The sequence below is a fragment of the Macrobrachium nipponense genome, chromosome 13 (assembly GCF_015104395.2).
Source record: "Macrobrachium nipponense isolate FS-2020 chromosome 13, ASM1510439v2, whole genome shotgun sequence".
In the NCBI taxonomy this organism is placed as follows: Eukaryota; Metazoa; Arthropoda; class Malacostraca; order Decapoda; family Palaemonidae; genus Macrobrachium; species Macrobrachium nipponense.
Window position 1 is genome coordinate 79673019 of NC_087206.1, and position 21824 is coordinate 79694842.

At 37.1% G+C, this 21824-nt stretch overlaps 1 protein-coding gene across 2 annotated transcripts in view; it reads right to left on the minus strand.

Annotated features, from left to right (window-relative positions):
- Positions 1–21824, minus strand: part of LOC135225890 (uncharacterized) — an 81240-nt gene that overhangs the window by 35274 nt on the left and 24142 nt on the right. The window contains exon 1 of one of the 2 annotated variants that reach the window (XM_064265469.1): positions 19264–19448. The exons of the other annotated variant lie outside the window; for it this stretch is intronic. The gene's annotated coding sequence lies outside the window, so the exon portion shown is untranslated. Of the gene's footprint in view, positions 1–19263; positions 19449–21824 lie in introns of those variants that run through there. 2 annotated transcript variants of the gene reach the window in all.

Sequence of the window (21824 nt, forward strand, 5' to 3'; positions counted from 1 at the left end):
GTAGATAGATAGATAGATAGGTAGAGATTCAAGGATCCATGAAGTATGTTGTATCACTTCAGCGATGAAGTGGCTACTATTGTTTTCGTAGCGAATATTCCGCCACACGTCTTCACTTCTCCAAATTGTTTTGTCAAACATAAGTCATCAGAGATGACTGCGCATTTCGATACTTGACATATTTTCTGTCAGCATTTTTTGTTCTTTTTTGTCGTTAATGCTGCCTGATTTTCCTCCATGAAAATGGATTACTGAATAAATAATATATATGTCAGTTATGAGCGCATTTCTCTCAGAGGTGTGAAATGGATGTACAAATAACTAAGCAGCGCCTCAGTGGCGTGATCGGTATGGTCTTGGCCTGTCACCTCGGTGGTTGCGACCTCGATTCTCGGGAATTCCACTGAGGGGTGAGAGATGTGTATTTCTGGTGATAGAAGTTCACTCTCGACGTGGTTCGGAAGTCACGTCAAGCAGTTGGTCCCGTTGCTGAATAACTACTGGTTCCAAGCAAAGTCAAAACACCATACAAACAAATAATCAATACAAAGTTCATAAATAGTAGAATGAAAAGTAGCTATCAGTAGTAAGCGCATTTCTTAATTGTGTTTTAGGATGTCACAATAACTCATTATTGTTAGTATTATTATTAAAATTATTATTCAGAAGATGAACCATATTCAAATGAAACAAGCCCACCACAGGTGCTCATTTCTTTCCCTTGTATTAAAGAGATATTACATTTCATTTACATAAGTAAGATGTTACAAAATATTACAAAATTATAAACCGACAATATTTACAAATTACTTTGGATTTTTTTAAATACGCTTTTAAGAATTTTTTTTAGCACCATAATAACTGTTGGATTACGCTCATTAGAGAGTATGAGAAGGTAAAAAGAAGAAAAAACAACTATAGTAGATTCACATCAACCGTGCATCGAATGTCTAGGCCAGTCTCTTACGACGCTCCTGATTAGCTGTTGATAAGCCAGTCACAGGGCTGGAGACTCTCAGTCTCTCTCGAGAGTTCACATAGGCAGGACGTATGTTCCACCTCTCCTGAGAGATACGTCTTTCCCCTTAGGAGAGGTGGAACACACCTCCTGCCTATGTGAACTCTCTCTCGAGAGAGTTTCCAGCCTTGTGACTGGCTTATCAACAGCCAATTAGGAACGTCGTAAGGGACTGGCCTAGGCATCCGATGCACGGTTGATGTGAATCTATTGTAGCCAGTAAAATAGTCATTCAAATGATAAAGATAACGGGGAGACGAAGCTTATGATAAACGTGAAACATCCACCACAGCGAAAATATGAAAATGAGAGCAACGTGACGCATTAAATTACCGTAACTTTTGGAAATGCACGCACATAGTTATTAAGGACGTGTAATTACCGATGGAGGTGCCGTATTCTGAGTTCGCTCTCTCTCTCTGACAAGAAGCAAATTTAGTCATGTGAAATTATATGGAAACATATATTTACTAATGCGAGAATGACGTGACTCGCTTCTTATAATGTTATTCTAACATCACAACAGAAATATGGAAATGATTCATCATATTTTACGAGGAAAAAGGCAGTCTCTCATGCGTGAATTTTAATCACGATACTTAAATACTCCCTGAGAAGAGTAGTACCGTCTGTGCACCTCATGTGGTGCACTGTAGGCATTGCTTGAGGTCCTTTGCAACCCCTTTCATTCCGTTAACTGTACCTCCGTTCGTATTCTTTTCCACCTTACCTTCGTCTTTCACCTGACAATTGATTCATAGTGAAATTGAGAGGTTTTCATCCTGTTACGCCTTTCGAACCTTTTTACTGTCTTTTTGCATTTCAGCACTGAATGACCTCATGGGTCCCAACGCTTGGCATTTGGCCTAAACTTCTATATTTGATTATATTCGATACTTTTATAAATACGTGTATGCTTGAATTTCAGTCTTGGAACATAAAAACATGCATGAGGGGGTAAGTAAATGCATGTGGTGTTGCCTCATGCTTACTTTTATATAATATATTTATATATACATATATATATATATATTATGCATGTATGCTATAAATATAAATTAACGTAACACAGATCCTTGGGATTAGTCAGGAAAATCAATAAACTTGCTGTTTCAACATAAACACGAAAAATGAAAGCTGCGCCACTTGCAGATGCTGTGGTAGGCCTATAAATGTAACATGTGTCTCACCTACGCCTATCTTTGGACGAGGTCAGTTCGTTGGGGCAACACCACATGCATTTACTTGCGCCGTCATGCATGTGTGTATATATATATATATATATATTATATATATATATATATGTGTGTGTGTGTGTGTGTGTGTGTGTGTGTGTGTTTGAAACTAAAGAGCAATGGATTTGGTTGTCCAGTTCATACTGGTAAATTCCACTTACATTCCTGTCATTCTTTTGTTATTGGGAAATTGTATGATTCTCTCTCTGCCACACACACACACACACACACACACACACACACATAACCTAGTTGACGACTTCAAACGATCCACCTCACGCGATGCATTGAGGCAAGATCCAAATTTGACAGTTTGAAGCGCAGTGCATCGAAATTCAAGCGATTACGACAGAAAACCACCTTGACACTTGAGCCGCTATCGGAACCAAACGGTGCTTATTACTAGACTCTTTGACCTATTTCTCTCCAATTCTGTCCCTAATGATGACATCCGAGTGTGAAAGCCTATAGAAAAGAAAGTGGGCGATTTCAGTTGGCAGGGCCAGGTTTTGGATGCAAGGAATAACCAGAGGAGAGGCAAGGCAAGGTCATTTTTTGATCGGAATAATCATGACGCGTTGCATACCTTGCAGTCCTCGGCAGCGCTGCTGCGTCTGCAATGAAATTGCTTGCCTTGGTACACATACGTAAATACCTACTCGAGGGTGTTTCGTTGTCTCGCAGGGAGGTTATTCTCTTTCTTTTTGTTCATCACCTTCCACCTCATATATCAAAATTCACTGACCCATCTTTGTATGGATTTCCCATAGTAACTATACTTTCTATTCTTACAAACTCCTTTTTTCTAGAGTCTGCAGTTTCTCTTCGCCACACCTAATCAATATTGTATCATTTTCAGAAAACGAATCATTTCATAATCGCACAACTTTTCAATAATGTCTAATTTCTTTCCTCTGTCACAACATTCCATCCGTATAAGTATTGAACAGCCATGGAGACATCACAATTTCGACTCAGAGCAACTTTAACACCAAACCAGTCTCTCGCCTTTCTACATAGGCTGCCACATTTTGCTTTGCTCTATCATTAAACTTATAAGTGCCCTTAATGAGTAATCTCCTGTTCAAAATAACCATGACACACATTCCGTCGAAAGTTCTGTACACAGGTCACATACAATTTCCATTTACTTTCAGACATCTCACAAAGCTGTTTCTTGAGAAACACTTGATTAATAAAGGTAATTCTTTCTCCAAACCTCACTGTTTCGCCTGTCAATCCATCTGTTACCTGTCTTACTTTCTCAGTCAAGCATGTATCAATCACATTCTTTTTATTATTCTCCATATATATATATATATATATATATATATATATATATATATATATATATATATATATATATTATATCAGTCAGTTTGAAACTGGTCTGTTTTATCCTCCATACTTCAGAATTTTTTTTGTCTTTTATTAGAGAAAATATACAATATTTTACATTTTTAACAGAATTACTAACAGTTTTTTATAAGAGAAAGTATATTCAGAAATAGGTATGTATTGTGGAAATCTTTTGAAAACATTTATTCTCATTTTACACGTAGTAACTTGGAATTCTAGTATATACAGAAATATAGGTAGGTGAAATTAGTATGTATATACAGTGTATAGGTATGGGTATATGTATGTATATACATAGTAAATTCAAGTATGTAATTTACTTAAAATAAAAATAAAAAGAAGTGTCGAATCTAAGCATACTTCAGAATTGACCACCCCGCACACACAAACAGAGAGAGAGAGAGAGAGAGAGAGAGAGAGAGAGAGAGAGCAATGTTCTAAAATAACCTCGGGCAAAGGGCTAACCTACCCTGACCCCTTCTTCCCGAATGCCCATGGCATTCAGAACCCTCTCTGTACCCAGGGGATTGGGGAAAGTTCTTCCCTTATTTGAACCGGCGCCATCTAATTTTGTAAGTTTTCTCTCTCTCTCTCTGGGCAACCAAACGGGTTCTTGACTTTTCAGAGAGATACTGGTTGTCATGCTAGCTTATCAGGGAATAAAATCTATGTGGTTAACTCAAGTGTAGAGAGAGAGAGAGAGAGAGAATCATCGTAGTGGATGTATATATATATATATATATATATATATATATATATATATATATATATATTAATTTCTAATCATATATCAACTGCGTTTGTTTGAATACAGGTCACCGCCATTGATTCTCTCGCTCTCTGTCTCTGTGCCATTCCTCACAGATAAAGACTGCAGCTGAGTGAGGAGGTTCTGGTGGAGCGAACCGGTTTGAGCCGGCTTCGTCCGCCAGAAACCGGTTTTGTTCCTCTTTACGAGGAGGCGAGAGAGAGAGAGAGAAGGAGGAATCATGCAGTTGGAAGTCATCAGAAATTATAGTTTTTTTTTCTTTTTTTTATGACCATTTGGGAAAGGGGGAGGCGGTTCTTGGCCCGGGGTCGTTGCACCATCGTTTCGTAATCTTTTTTTTTTTTCTTTCTTTCTTCAAGTAACGCCTAAGGGAATGGTCATTACAGGCCGTTGAAGGAGAATAATACGGGTCCTTTTTTAGACCTGTAAATTGCTACGCCTGAGGTGTTTGGAAGTAGCTTTCAGATACAAATAACGATACAAAGCTTTGTAGGTTATTTTCATTGGTTTCTTTCAGTGTTTTTCCTTTCACCCACTGCAGACAAATTGCTACAGTACTTAAATTCCCTCTAGACAAAGGTGACTGGGTACCAGATGTTCATTTTGTCGCGAACAAAGGCTGATGGGTATCAGAATAGCATAGCCCGTGGCGTCCCAATTTGACCATAATGGCCAACCATTTATTGCAGACATGAATGGCCAGAGGTTCCTGCGTTGTCCTAATTGTGTTTTCTGAGAATGGACGAAGGAGGGGGAGGAGGAGGAGACTGAGAATGGACGTAGACTGAGGAGGAGTAGAAGGACGATGGAAGTGGAGGTTTCGTGTTTGGAAAATCCCGCCATTATGCAGACGCTGAAGAAGAGGCTTATTTGGATCACGATATCCACATACTACGTACTTTGCCCCAGTTAGGGGAGAGTGCCGTCAGTGCACCCCACACAGTACGTTGTAGGCGTTACTAACGGTTCTTTGCAGCGTCCCTTCCAAGGCCCATAGCTGCTACTCCTTTCGTTCCTTTTACTGTACCTCCGTTCATAATCTCTTCCATCTCCCAACATATTTTTTGTCTTGTATTTGAAAAAATACATTTTAAAGTTCATTTTACAATTCAATACATATACAATATATGTAATTTATATACGCAATCAACAAATATATAGTCATAATACTTTTTATAGATCAATATACTTAAATTTACTATAGTAGATTCACATCACCCGTGCATTTGATGTCTAGGCCAGTCCCTTACGACGCTCCTGATTGGCTGTTGGTAAGCCAATCACAGGGCTGGAAACTATCAGTCTTTCTCGAGAGTTCACATAGATAGGATGTATGCTCCACCTTTCCTAAAGGATACGTCTTTCAAAAATATCCCTCGGGAGAGGTGGAACAGAGATCCTACCCATGTTAACTCTCTAGAGAGAGACTGAGAGTTTCCAGCCCTGTGACTGGCTTATCAACAGCCAATCGGGAGCGTCGAAAGGAACTGGCCTAGACATCAAATGCACCTTTCAAACCTTTTTCCCCTCTCAATATCCCTTTCAGTGCTGAATGAACTCATAGGTCCCAGCGCCTGGCCTTTGGCCTAAATTCTATATATTCTACATAACCACTTTGGCGAAAAATCAAGTGATCTGAAAACTTTCTTACCTGGAAATTTATTCTCTCGAAATTCGTTGCTGGTTGATCTTCCATTTTTATACGACAGCTGATTGTGTATCGAGTGTTTAAATTGATGATTTTAACACAGGAATTAGAATGAAAATTTGTTTTGATGGGTTTAATATCATGTTAGAAGAGTGAGAGAGTATATTCGAGCTATAACATCAGTAACAGAGATTAAACTGGCATTGTTTTTATTTCATGGAGAGAGAGAGAGAGAGAGAGAGAGAGAGAGAGAGAAGGGGTGGGAACATCTGCTAACCAGGGTAATTCATTTCAGAATGCAGTCAGGGAGACTATCCGCATGGCCGCTGGTTGAGAGAGAGAGAGAGAGAGAGAGAGAGAATTTAAAGTTCATGGGGGAAAGTGTGTTCCCAACAGGTCATATTCTCGTATGCGCATCATGCCTTTCTTGCTGTTTTGTCATTATATTTTTCGTAAAGGTTGGATGATTGTTGATTTACATTTATATGTTTTTATGAGCAGTTTATTTTATATCATACGTTTGTATCTACACTATTTCCGTCCTAATATTCTATTTGCTATCTATCTGTATAGAGGTGGACTGTAGGTATTATTTAAGGTTCTTTGCTCCAACCCTTTTCATATCTTTTACTGCACCTCCGTTCATATTCTCTTTCCTCCATCTTACTTTCCAATCTCTCCAACTGATTCCTAGTGCAACTAATAGGTTTTCTCCCTGTTATACTTTTCCATGCCAGTTTCTATTTCAACGCTGAATGACCTCATAGGTCCCAGCGCCTGGCCTTTGGCCTTAATTCTACTTTCTATTCTATTCTGTTCAGTTGTATTTAATTGTTTGGCTAAGCTAAACTTATCCAAAATAGTCTGTAAATATATAATAGATGGCTGTTCATTATCATCATCGTCTTTGCTTCCGTCGCCTTTTATTAGTACCGATTGTTATGTCAATAACAATTGAGGAAGTTAACTTCATGGGATTCTTAATCTTTTTTCTAATAACTGATTCTCCTATTTCTGTTTTCCTTACCTTCTGTCGCTTCTTTCGAATGATAATAATAATAATAATAATAATAATAATAATAATAATAATAATAATAATGTCTATCATCGAGAACTTTAGAACTTTGTACAGTCAGGTGAACAAGTTACCATAACAAAATCCAATAAAAGGTAGTTTTGACTTTAGTACTGAATTTCAGGGGGAATGACAGACTTCACCTGTAAAAGTGTCTAGCGTCCCCTTCCTTGGGACCCTAGCTGCATCCCCTTCCATTCCTTTTATTTTACCTCCGTTCATATTCTCTATCTTCCAACTCCGTATCCACCCTCTCCTGACAATTGTTTCATAGTGCAACTGCTTTGAGGTTTTCCTCCTTTTACATTTCCTTATCAGCGCTGAATGACCTCATAGCCCCCAGTGCTAGGCCTTTGGCTTAGATTCTATATTCCATAACAGACTATAACTGGCAATTTATTAACTGCATTTCAAGAAATTATTGCCTTTGATTTTCCTTTAATATTCTGTACAGACAGCTATTTAAACATTCACAGACCGATAACGTTAAGTATATGTAACCAATTGCTCACAATTTTCTAAACCATAATATTGTCACGTTCACGGGACATTCAACTATGCCAGATATGAATATATAAGAACAAGAGTAGTACATAGTAATATTCATGAATATCATATACTGATGCAGCCAATCCTATATCTAGAATTTCGAACTGTCTCTTACAACAATAAGAAAATGATGACTCCAATCCCTTTGAATTTTATCGAGACCATATTCCTCGACAATCTCGGATGAAATGAACATTGAAAATGATAACGGAGATACGATGATTATCTGTTTGCTTGCACCCCCTTTGAAGAATGACCTTCTTTTGTACCCTGAGGGGGGTACGAGAAGGAATTCGACAATCAGGCAAATAGCTCTTCGACCATGAGAGTAACAATGCGTCCCAAAACGGACATGATTGCCCAACCGTAAGGTATTATCCATTTTTCAATTTCAGTGTTATCGCTGCAATTTCTCGTGAAAGCCGATCTGGTCATATCCAGCTGTGTCTGGCCACGACAAATGACTCTTGAAATGACGTATACTGTGTCTTCGTGGAAATAGAACGATGCCACATAAGCTCTCTGCCGAGAGGAAAGAGGCAGTAGGTGAATCAGACTTTCGTCGCCTCTATTTTGGCTAGAGATATATATTTATATATTCTGAGGGTTCCCAGAAATGTGTGAAACTAGCACATTAGACTGTTTGTTTGTATGGTGTTTTTACGTTGCATGGAACCAGTGGTTATTCAGCAACGGGACCAACGGCTTTACCTGACTTCCGAACCACGTCGAGAGTGAACTTCTATCACCAGGAATACACATCCCTCACTCCTCAATGGAATGCCCGAGAATCGAACCGCGGCCACCGAGGTGGCACTCCAACACTATACCAACCACGCCACTGAGGCGCTTTTACCACATTAGAGGAAGATGTTTTGAGAACATTTTATGCTGTAGATCTCACTAATATGCCGCAGGAAATGGCAAATGTTCGCAATTTTGTAACTTGTATTTCGTGGATTTGTAGTTACCAACTAGGAGCTATAGTAGATTCACATCAACCGTGCATTTGATGTCTAGGCCAGTCAGTCCCTTACGACGCTCCTGATTGGCTGCTGATAAGCCAATCACATGGCTGGAAACTCTGTCTCTCTGAGAGTTCACATGGGTAGGATCTATGTTCCACCGCCCCTGAGAGGTACCTCTTTCAAAAGCATCCCTCAGGAGAAGTGGAACATACATCCTGCCTATGTGAACTATCGAGTGAGCTCTGTGATTGGCTTATCAACAGTCAATCAGGAGCGTCGTAAGGGACTGACCTTGACATCAAATGCGCGGTTGATGTGAATCTACTACAGTTGACAAACTTCGAGAACTTTCTGTCTTCGGTGCAACAGCTTTGAGGTTTTCCTCCTGTTAACACCTTTCAAAACTCTCTTATTCTCAATTTCCCTTTCAGCACTGACTGACCTCATTAGAGGTCCCAGCGTATTGAATACTTGGGTATTAGGCAGTCTCACTCGTCGAGTATTAACATGACCTTTCCTGCCCTTTCGAACGCATCTTTAATAAAGGACTTTATAATGCCATTGATTTACATTCGTCTGATGCTTAATGAATAACTGGGTATTTACGGTGATCATTTTACTGTTAATGTAAATTTTGAACCGAGGTAAAATGGTTTATAAAAGAATTTAAGACTGATAGCTATCAAGATAGAGATAAGTTGCTGTTTTGCGATTTGTATGTATATATAATATATACATATATATATATATATATATATATCTATATATATATATATATGTGTGTGTGTGTGTGTGTGTGTGTGTGTGTGGTGTGCGTTTGTGTGTGTGTATGTATTTGTATACACATTATGTACATACGCACACACATATATAATCTTATTCTAAGTTAGTAAGTTTAATGAAATTAAATCTGTATACCGATTCAGCTCTCTCTCTCTATATGATTATGTATATAATTATATATATATATATATATATATATATATATATATATATATATATATATATATAGTCTGCTAGAGGCAATATGTCACTGCAGACCTGAAGAGACAAGACAAAAATAATAATCGTATGCATAGGAAGAGTTACGGACAGGTAAGTGTCACTCGTCGATTGCGTAACTGAACTGGACCCAATCCAACCTTCTTCGATGGGTAGCCGGGCCAAAAGTTGCCCAAAAGGAAGACTGTGAGACTGGTATGCACAAATACCCATTCATAAAGGGTCATGCTTCCCTCTGTTTCACTGTACGGGTATGGGGTACGAGTGCTTTCATTCCTCCGTCTCTCCTAACTCATAAATATGTAGCCATGTCCTGTATGTATATATATATATATATATATATATATATATATATATATAATATATTATATATATATATATATGATGCGCTATGACTTAGCCATGTCTAATGTATTTATTGATTTTGTTATTTCCAGTAGCCATCGTAACATTGATTGTGTAACGGAAGATGGCGTTGCAAGTACTGCGAGTCACGTTGTAATATGCGCGTGTGTGTGTGTGTGTGTGTGTGCTCTCCATAGGTTTGTCAACGTGACATGCAGTGCGCACTGTAAACCAGTGCCCATCATCCTTATAGCCGAGGGTGTGTTTCTCATGCACGTATATTAATATTTAACAATATTTTATATATATATATATATATATATATATATATATATACATACATATTATACATATATGTGTGTATGTATGTATGTATGTATGTATGTGTGGGTGGGTGGCTTGGTCTATGAGTGTGAGCTCAATCTTGAATGCTACTGATAAGAGGAGGACTTCCTTCATTTCAGTGCGAGAAGATAAGACCAGCTTGACGTCCCCAGCGTACCAACCTAAGCTTGGCAGACGGCGAAGTGTTGTTTCGAATTAACCCGGAAGGAACGGAATGATAAATATGATAGAATATGTTAATGGAATTAATGTCAATTCTTGTCGAACGAAGCAGGAAGCAGCGGCAGCATAGGGAACAATGTGACGTCATCGTCTGTCTCCCATAATTCAGTGCATGCATGGCTTCATGTGCCTTCTTCGCCATACGTAATACTTGAATGATTTAATCGTTCGTATTCCTGTTTTTAAGAAATAAATGGAAATGAAAGATCGTCCTGTTCAGCTATAACTCCCTGTTGTGCGTTGAGAAATCTACTCGATTTTCCTGTACATATTTTATTTATTTATTTATTTATTTGCTTTACTTTAACCCCCTTTGTTCTCTATATTTAAGAAAGAAAGAAACAAAAAGAAGAAGTCGCAGAACTCTCTGCAGGTAATCGCTGGCAAGCGACTTTTATAATCTCTTATTTGCATTCTGTTACTGGGTAGTTTTATAACCTTTATCTGATGCCGTGCATTCATTATGCAGCAATCTCTCTCTCTCTCTCATTCTTTTTCTTCTTCAGCTTTGGCCATTTCTATATGGGGTTTCTGTCCACTGCATCTGTGTGTGTGTGTATGTGTCAGGACAAACACTCAGCGCATCTGCTGCAGTGAACAAACATGAAACATGTTTTTTTGGCTGTCTTATCTATACGACCCTGAAGTATTCTTGAGAAAAAAAAAAAAACTTCCTTCTTCATTTGCATATTACGGCATTCCTGTCCACCCTTTATAAATCGGGTGGCCAGTAGTTCTATTTTTGACGTGTTGTCACACAAGTTCATTCTTCTAGACATATTAATCTCCGTATATCTGCCTGGATACAATCATCGTCGTTGATCAGAGGCTTCTCTCTTCGGGTGCCACATCGCCACGGGAGCAAAGCTTTAATGATAAAGCTTGTTTCGTTTCGTTTAGTCAGTCATAATAATGCGACCATATGGTGCAGGTAGTACAGCTCCCATCAAGGTGCCTTCCTTGTCTTCTTTCCCCTCCTCCCTCTTCCTTTTCTTCTTCTGCTGCTTTGCATATGAATGGTAAGCATGACTCTTTCGTCGTTTTTCGAATCATGTTTCTGGTCGGTGCAACTCCAATTCAAGTGCCTTCTTCTTCTTCTTCTTCTTCTTCTTCGTTTGCATGTGAATGGTGAGCATGGATCTCCCGTCGTGTCTCGAATCTTGCTTCTGTAGCCGTTGTAAAGGTGATGTCCCATCAACCAAATGAGGTAAAGGGAAGTGGACGTGATAATCACAGGTGGATTCATGTAGTCGTAAAATTACCTTTTTTTAAAAAAATTTTTCCGTCTTATGAAATAGATGTTGCTCACTTGTGAAAGTGGGTTAGATTTGGAAGTATAAAAATGTTTTGGCAAATGGGTTAGATTTGGAAGTATAAAAATGTTCTTTGTAAGTGGGTCAGATTTGGAAGTAGAAAAATATCTTTGGTAAGTGGGTTATATTTGGAAGTTTTAAAAATGTTTTTGGTAAGTGGGTTAGATTTGGAAGTAGAAAAAATGGGTTTTTTATAATTTGGGAAGCGGTTATATTTGGAAGTTTTAAAAAGTGGTAAGTGGGTTTAGATTTGGAAGTAAGAAAAAATATTTTTTGGTGGTGGGGGTTATATTTGGAAGTTTTAAAAATGTTTTTGGCAAGTGGGTTATATTTGGAAGTATAAAAATGTTTTTGGCAAGTGGGTTATATTTGGAAGTATAAAAATGTTATTTGCAGACAACTTGAATATAAGGAAAGATAAAATCCATAAAAAGAATTTACATTCAAAAACACCTCTTTTCACCAGACAACTAACTGATGTATCCTTAATAAAAACGAAGGAACTATAACAGGAGGGACAACTAAAAACCATTAAAAAAAATTAAATTTAAAAATTATACCAACGGCTTTGTGGGACAATTGACGTTTTCCCAAGAGGACATGACACCTTTTACACACAATAGCTCTATCGGTTCATGATACCGCTCCAGAATATATACCGTTATTCATGACTTGATGAAACAGCACGAAAAGTCTTTGTGCCAGACGGAATATTGCATCATTGGTATGTTTTATAAGTTGCCATGCAAGATACCAGTGAAGGCCAGGTGACCTTGGGGAACCTCTTTGCCGTTCTGATAAACACGTATTATTTTCCAAACCATTGTTCTTACAAAGATCAATGTCAGGTTTTTTTCTCTCATTTTTTTAATCGTTTTCAAACTGGATTTCTAGACTGGTTTCATCCACCCAATAATATTTTTGACATCAAAATTAACGAAAAAAAAAAACATATATTATTTATTATGGAAAAATTCGTCCCTTCAAACTGGATTTCAAGACTGGTTTCATCCACCCAATAATATTTTTGACATGAACAGAATTAAAAAAAAAAAATGTCGTTTTTATTGTGGAAAAAATTCGTCCCTTCTTTGATAAACGAGCGTAAACCATTTTTACCCCCATTCTGAGAAAATAGGCTTCAAAAATGTTTTTTTTTTGAAAGCTTCTAATTCGCTCATCTTTTGTAGAAATTTGGTTTGTGCAAATGTGACAACACAGACAGATGAAGTTTTGATATGTTTTAGAGACACTGGACAACACAGCTGAAGTTTTGATATGTTATAGAGAATAAAAAACTGAGACACTGCACAACACAGCTGAAGTTTTGATATGTTATAGAGAATAAAAAACTGAGTCAATGCACAACACAGCTGAAGTTGTGATATGTTATAGAGAATAAAAAACTGAGACACTGCACAACACAGCTGAAGTTTTGATATGTTATAGAGATAAAAAACTGAGACACTGCACAACATGCTGAGTGATAGTTTATAGAGAATAAAAAACTGAGACACTGCACACATAGCTGAGTGATAATTTTGATAGAATAAAAAAAAAAAACTGACACACTGCACAACACAGCTGAAGTTTTGATATGTTATAGAGATAAAAAACTGAGACACTGCGCAACATAGCTGAAGTTTTGATTTGTTATAGCGAATAAAAAAACTGAGACACTGCACAACACAGCTGAGTTTGGATTGTTACTGAGAGAATACTGAAGACAACTGACACACAAGCTGAAGTTTTGATTTGTTATAGAGAATAAAAAACTGAGACACTGCGCAGCACAGCTGAAGTTTTGATATGTTATAGAGAATAAAAAACTGAGACACTGCGCAGCACAGCTGAAGTTTTGATATGTTATAGAGATAAAAAACTGAGACACTGCACAACACAGCTGAAGTTTTGATATGTTATAGAGAATAAAAAACTGACACACTGCACAACACAGCTGAAGTTTTGATATGTTATAGAGATAAAAAACTGAGACACTGCGCAACATAGCTGAAGTTTTGATGTTATAGCGAATAAAAAAAACGAGACACTGCACAACACGAGCTGAATGTTTGTGATATGTTAAGTTTTTGAGATGACTGACACATGCGCAATATAGCTGTAGCTGAAGTTTTGATTTGTTATAGAGAATAAAAAAACTGAGACACTGCACAACACAGCTGAAGTTTTGATTTGTTACAGAGAATAAAAAACTGAGACACTGGACAACACAGCTGAAGTTTTGATTTGTTATAGAGAATAAAAAACTAGAGAATAAAAAAAACTGTTATAAGAGAATTAAAAAACTGAGACACCGCGCAGCACCCCCAGCTGAAGTTTTTGAATTTTATTGTTTATAGAGAATAAAAAACTGAGACCAAACTGCCCCACAAACACCAGTGAATTTTTGATTTGTTATATGAGATAAAAAACCTGAAGTTTTCATTGCAACAACACAAGCTGAAGTTTGCTTTGTTTTGTTAGAGCAGAAAAAACTGAGAACAACTGGCAACAACACAAGCTGAAGTTTGAAAATAATTTGTTTAGAGAATAAAAAAACTGACACACTGCACAACACCCAGCTGAAGTTTTGATATGTTAAAAAAAGAAAGGAATAAAAAACCTGAGACACGGACAACACAGCTGAGTTTTGATTTGTTACAAAGAATAAAAAAACTGAGGACACTGTGCAGCACAGCTGAAGGTGATTATATTTAGTAGAGAATAAAAAACTGAGACACTGGACAACACAGCTGAAGTTTTGATTTGTTATAGAGAATAAAAAACTGAGACAGACAATGCCCAACTACAGCTGAAGTTTTGTATATTAGAGAATAAAAAACTGAAATACTGACAATAGCTGAAGTATATTTGTATGAGAATAAAAAAACTGAGCACTGACAACAAGCTGAAGTTTTGATTTGTTTACAGAATAAAAAAAACTGAACACTGGACACACGCTGAAAGTTTTTGATTTTGTATAGAGAATAAAAACTGAGACTGGCACAGCTGAGTTTTTTGAATATTTATCGGAGAATAAAAAAAACTGAGAACACGCAACAACACCAGCTGAAGTTTTTTGATGTTTATAGAGAATAAAAAAACTGAAACCAACTTGACACTGTACACAGCTGAAGTTTTTTGATATGTTATAGATAAAAAAACTGATACACTGACAACGCTGAAGTTTTTGAATTTTTTATTTAGATAAAAACTCAAAAAACTGAGACACTGCACAACACAGCTGAAGTTTTGATTTGTTATAGAGAATAAAAAACTGAGACACTGGACAACACAGCTGAAGTTTTGATTTGTTATAGAGAATAAAAAACTGAGACACTGCACAACACAGCTGAAGTTTTGATATGTTATAGAGATAAAAAACTGAGACACTGCGCAACATAGCTGAAGTTTTGATTTGTTATAGCGAATAAAAAAACTGAGACACTGCACAACACAGCTGAAGTTTTGATTTGTTTTACCAGAAGAATACTGAGACACTGGAAAAAACACACAGCTGAAGTTTTGAAAATTTGTTATCATAAAACAAACTGGAGAAGACACTGCACAAATACAAGCTGAGTGTTGATAGTAAAAATAGAGAATAAAAAACTGAGAACAACTGGACAAACACCGCTGAAGTTTTTTTGATGTTATAGAGAATAAAAAACTGAGTCATTGCACAACACAGCTGAAGTTTTGATTTGTTATAGAGAATAAAAAACTGAGACACTGGACAACACAGCTGAAGTTTTGATATGTTATAGAGAATAAAAAACTGAGACACTGCACAACACAGCTGAAGTTTTGATATGTTATAGAGAATAAAAAATAAACTGGACGAACACTGCACAACACAGCTAGTTTTTGAATTTGTTATAGATATAAAAAATTAGACACTTGGACAACACAGCTGAAGTTTTGATATGTTATAGAAAGAATAAAAAACTGAGACAAAACTGCACAACACAGCTGAAGTTTTGATTTTAGGTTTAAAATAGAGCAATAATTTTAAACTGAGTCATGCACAACACAAGCTTTTGAGTTTGTTGATATGTTTAGAGAATAAAAAACTGAGACACTGCACAACACAGCTTAGTTTTGATATGTTTATAGAGATAAAAAATGAGACACTGCACACATAAGCTTAAGTGATATGTTATAGAGAATAAAAAACTGACCACACTGCCAACAAACAGCTGATTTTGATGTTTTATAGAGATAAAAAACTGAGACACTGCGCAACTAGCTGAAGTTTTGATTTGTTATAGCGAATAAAAAAAAACTGAGACATGCCACGACACATCGAAGTTTTGATTTGTTTACAGAGAATAAAAACTGAGACACAACAACAGCTGAAGTTTTGATAGAGAATAAAAAAACTGAACACTGCGCAGCACTCTGAAGTTTTTTGAATATGTTATAGAGAATAAAAAACTTAGACACTGCACAACAACAGCTGAAGTTTTTGATTTGTTTATAGAGAATAAAAAACTGGTCAGTTTGCTCAACACGCTGAGAGTTTTGCTTTGTTATAGAGCCTAAAAAAACTGAGACCACTGCACAACAACAGCTGAAGTTTTTGATAGGTTATAGAGAATAAAAGCTGAAACCACCTCACAACACGCTGAAGTTTTTGAATATGTTTATAGCGAATAAAAAACTGGACCTGGCAACACAGCTGAGTTTTTTGATTTGTTATGGAGAATAAAAAACTGCGACCTGCGCAGCATAGCTGAGTTTTTGATATGTTATAGTGAATAAAAAACTGACACACTGGACAACCACAGCTGAAGTTTTTGATTTTGTTTATAGAGAATAAAAAACTTGGTCTTGCAAAACAACACAGCTTGAAGTTTTGCTTTGTTATAGAGATAAAAAACTGAGGACACGCCACAACACCTGAAGTTTTTGGATATTTTATAGAGAAATAAAAACTGAGGACAACTGGACAAACACAGCGGAAGTTTTGATTTGTTTCAGAGAAATAAAAAAACTGGACACTGGACAACACAAAGCTGAAGTTTTGATTTGTTTACAGAAATAAAAAAACTGAGCCACTGGACAACACAGCTGAAGTTTTGATTTGTTAACAGATAATAAAAAACGAGACCACTGCGCAGCAAGCTTAAGTTTGATCTATTATGAGAATAAAAAACTGAAATATTGGACAAACCTCAGCTGAAGTTTTGATATGTTTATAGAGAATAAAAAAACTGAGACCTGGACCAACACAGCTGAAGTTTTGGATTTGTTTACAGAGAAAAAAACTGAGACCACTGGACAATACAGCTGAAGTTTTGATATGTTTTTAGATAATAAAAAACTAGACTCTGGACCAACCGCTGAAGTTTTAATATTTTATGAGAATAAAAAACTGAGACAACTGCACAAACACAGCTGAAGTTTTGATTTGTTATAGAGAATAAAAAACTGAGACCACTGGACAACACAGCTTAAGTTTTGGATGTTTGTTATAGAATAAAAAATGAGAACAACTGGGTAACAACAAAGCTGAAGTTGTTGCTTTGTTATAGAGAATAAAAAACCGCCACACTGGCAACCAACAGCGAAGTTTTGAAATTTGTTATAGGAATAAAAAAAACCTGACACAACTGCCAACAACAGCTTAAGTTTTTATTTTGTTATGAGAATAAAAAACGAGACAACCTTGGACAACACAGCTGAAGTTTTGATATTTGTTAGAGAAATAAAAAAACTGAAGACCTGCACAACACAGCTTGAAGTTTTGATTTGTTATAGCGAATAAAAAACTGAGACACTTGGACAACACGCTGAAGTTTTGGATATGTTAATGAAATAAAAACGGGACAACTTCACAACACAGCTGAAGTTTTTGCTATGTTTATAGGAATAAAAAACTGAGGACCTGGAACAACACAGCTAAGTTTTGAATATTTATAGAGAAATAAAAAACTGAGACACCTGGACAACAACAGCTGAAATTTTTGATTTGTTTATAGAGAATAAAAAAAACCTGAGGAAACTGCGGGCAAGCCACCGCTAAAATTTTGATGTGTTAAGAGGAATAAAAAAACTGAGACAAACTGGAAAACACAGGGGCTGAAGTTTTGATTTGTTTATAGAGAAATAAAAAAAACTTAGACCACTGGGCAACACACTGAAGTTTTGATGTGTAGAGTATAAAAAAACTGAGACACTGGGCAACACAGCTGAAGTTTTGATTTGCTATAGAGTATAAAAAACTGAGACAGTGCGCAGCACAGCTAAAGTTTTGATTTGTTATAGAGAATAAAAAACTGAGACACTGGGCAACACAGACAGCTGAAGTTTTGATCTGCCTTAGAGTATAAAAAAAACTGAGACACTGGGCAACACAGACAGCTGAAGATCTGATATGCTATAGAGTATTAAAGTAATGATAAACTGTCCAACATAGACAGCTGAAGCTTTGACGTGTTACGCAGCATCAAAAACTCAGTCAATTTGGCTGAAAAACTCGAAACTTAAAGAAAAATAGGGGATAAGCCAGTTCGTCACTACAGGGACAAGTTGTCTGTGGTGGATATGAACGTAAACATTGAAATGGTACGTAGCTGTGGAGGGGCCATTTGTAGTAGGGCAATCAAGCAAGATTCGCCTAATTATGTGATGATTGCAGTAGCTCAGTCTGGTGTTAGACTACGGCTGTATAATAATAATAATAATAATAATAATAATAATAATAATAATAATAATAATAATAATAATAATAAAACAGACTACTGTTGTATTTACCTGCTGCTGTATAATAATAATAATAATAATAATAATAATAAAAATAATAATAATAATAATAATAATAATAATAATAATAATAAATTGCTTACTACTATTGACTCGACTTAACGTTTGTTTTGAAACGTTTGTTTGGGTCTGTTGTGGTGGATGGACGGGAGGGACGTTGCCCACTACTATATGCACCAAACACTTAAAATATATTGAACTTTCCCATTCTTTTATTACAGGGTCTTTAAAAGTGCTGCGTACGAGGTGAAAGTTTTTTTTTTTTTTATAATGACGACACCAAAGTCAAGCTATATCTTGTAGCGTGTGACGAAATACAGTGTTTATATATATATATATATATATATATATATATATATATATATATATATATATATATATATATATATATATATATATATATGTTTCCCCTGGGACGCATTATTCAAGAAGCTGCATCTGCTCTTAGTGAGATCAAGTGCAATGCCTTCCATATAACCCTTCTTCGCTGCCCCCCCCCCCCCCCTCTAATTCCCCTAAGCTACGTCACAAGTCCGTGGCACTGAAGAAAGCCCAGAGATGCACAACCACGCAAGCGAAAAAAAAAGGAAAACAAACAAACAAGACGAACAGTTCGTGGGTATTCGAACTGTCGAACTGTCTCTTACTGTTTAAGAAGCTGTTGTTGCTCGTTGAGTCTTCGAGGATAAGGTGGTACGTTTGTAGTGATTGCTTTTCCAAAAGGGCGTTTCGCCTCAGCACTTTTCTTTTTTGCGATAGTGGATCACAGAAACTATCTCTCTCTCTCTCTCTCTCTCTCTCTCTCTCTCTCTCTCTCTTTCCACAATCCAATGGGTATATCACTTGGCACAGCGGCGCAATCTCGACTGACTGACATCCGACGGTTCCGACTACTTGTACATCCACCAACCCTAGGTTATAGCATGATCTCGACTAGTTCCCCCCCCACCCCGCCCCCCGTCCCCCTTCATCTCTCATTCGCCGCCCTACCCACCCCCTTCACCCCTTTTTTTCCCCGTCCCCTTCTCCTCCCTTTTTACCTCTCTATCTCCTACATTTTTCTTCCATATTTCCTTCCTTTGTACGTCCCTATCTCCTCAAATTTTTCCTTCATATTTCCTCTCTTTTTATCTCCCTATCTCCTCCCTTTTTTCCTCTCTATCTCCTCCATATCTCCTCCCTTTTTTCCTCCCCCTCTCCTCCCCTGTTTCCTCCCTATATCCTGGAATTTTTCCTCAATATCTCCTCCCTTTTTTCCTCCCTGTCTCCTCCTTTTTTACTCAGCATATAAAATTTTCCCTCCATATTCCTTTTTTTCCTCCCTATTTCCTCTTAATCGCCTTTTCCCTCCCTATATCCTCCTTTTTTACCTCCATATCACCTCCTTTTTTCTTGCCTGTCTCCTCCCTTTATACCTTCCTATCTCCTCCCTGTTTCCCATATCTCCTCCCTTTTTTCCTCCTTATCTCCTACCTTTTTGCCTCCCTTTTTCTTCCCTATCTCCTCCCATTTTCCCTCCGTATCTTCTCCCTTTTGCCTCCATTTCTAACTCCTGTCATTGCTCTGGGTTTTCCCTTTTTCTTCTCACTCCTCCCGTACCCACCCTCCAGCGCCCCATATCAGCAACCCCCCCCCCCCCACACACCCTCTAAAATGATCTGTCGCTACGGTATTCCTTCGTCGTTTCCTCATGTCTTGTTCTTATTTAGTCTTTCCACCCACCGTTCCTTCCCTCCCAACACACACACACACACACACACACACACACACACACACACATTTACGCCAATACGTCGAAATACAATTAACAAAAAAGGGGGCGTTTCCCTTATTAAAGATATTTAAGGAAATGACAGCTAAGTTTTGATGTGCCTGTCATTTCAACCCGAGTCACATATAGTAGATAGTAAATTTAATAGTATATTGATCTATAAACAAAATATCATGACTATATATATGTTGATTTTGTACATAAATTGCATACTATATTGTATATGTATTGAATTGTAAAATGAACTTTAAAATGTTTTTTTTTAAGTAAAAGAGAAAAAGAAAAAAGTCATATACTTCTAATGCTCTTCTAATACTGTCAGATAAGCTCTAGATTCAATACACCTTTCTAAATCACTTATAGTCTGCGGATATATGAAACACCTTACATTAATTGAAAATATAAATATCAAGTAAAAAATCCGCCGAAGTGTGCAATCGAGTTTTCTGTATAGCGTATAATGCTGAATGAAACTCTCAGCCGTTTTCCATGAAACTTTCAGCCATGGCCCAGTGGTGAATTCTGCTGTTGGCACCTATACTGATGCCAGACGCACGATAAATAGACATGTTTAAATCACGTACAGGTTTCCAGACATATCAAACACCTTACAATAAACATAATGGATACGTTGTAGTTTCTGTTAGGGTTAAATCTGTGTTTAAGTTTGTGACCGTTTGATATCCGATAATCCTGGATTATCTCTTTGATTTTTACCTTCGACAATATTAAACCATCTGGTATTCGTGATCTTTTTGTTTACCTGATATCTTTCTTTCCAACTGTATTTCATTCGTCTTAGTAAACACAAAAGCGCGTGGATTTCTGCCTATCATTTTCCTGTGGTATTCGCTTATTTAATGAAGTCACGTGCATCTACTGTGATTTTTTAAAGCATAATAAGTATAAATAAGAGGAAGCCAGCTTCCAACCCTTTGTTTGTTTGTTTGTTTTGTATGGTGTTTATATGTTGCACGGAACCTGTGGTTATTCAGTAACGAGACCAACGGCTTTACGTGACTTCCGAACCACGTCGAGAATGAACTTCTATCACCAGAAATACACATCTCTCACACCTCGATGGAATGCTCGAGAATCGAACTCGCGGCCACCTAGGTGGCACGCCAACACCTTACCGACCACGTCACTGAGGCGCGAGTCAATCCTTTCGCTGCGAATCGGAACAAAGGCATTTTAGACACGTGGTGTGCAACGTGGTGTACCCTCTCGGTATTTGGGTCTATAGGAGCAAATAGAGTACTCCATATTCATTCATCTAGAGGGGAGGATGATGATGATGATATTGACGCTTTAGGATATAATTATTAGAGTAATAAATCGCTCGTTTTTGGCATAAATTAATAACAGGTTTATTAAAGCGAATAAGGACTCATCATCATTCATAAAACATGAGAATAATAATGAAAACATTAACGC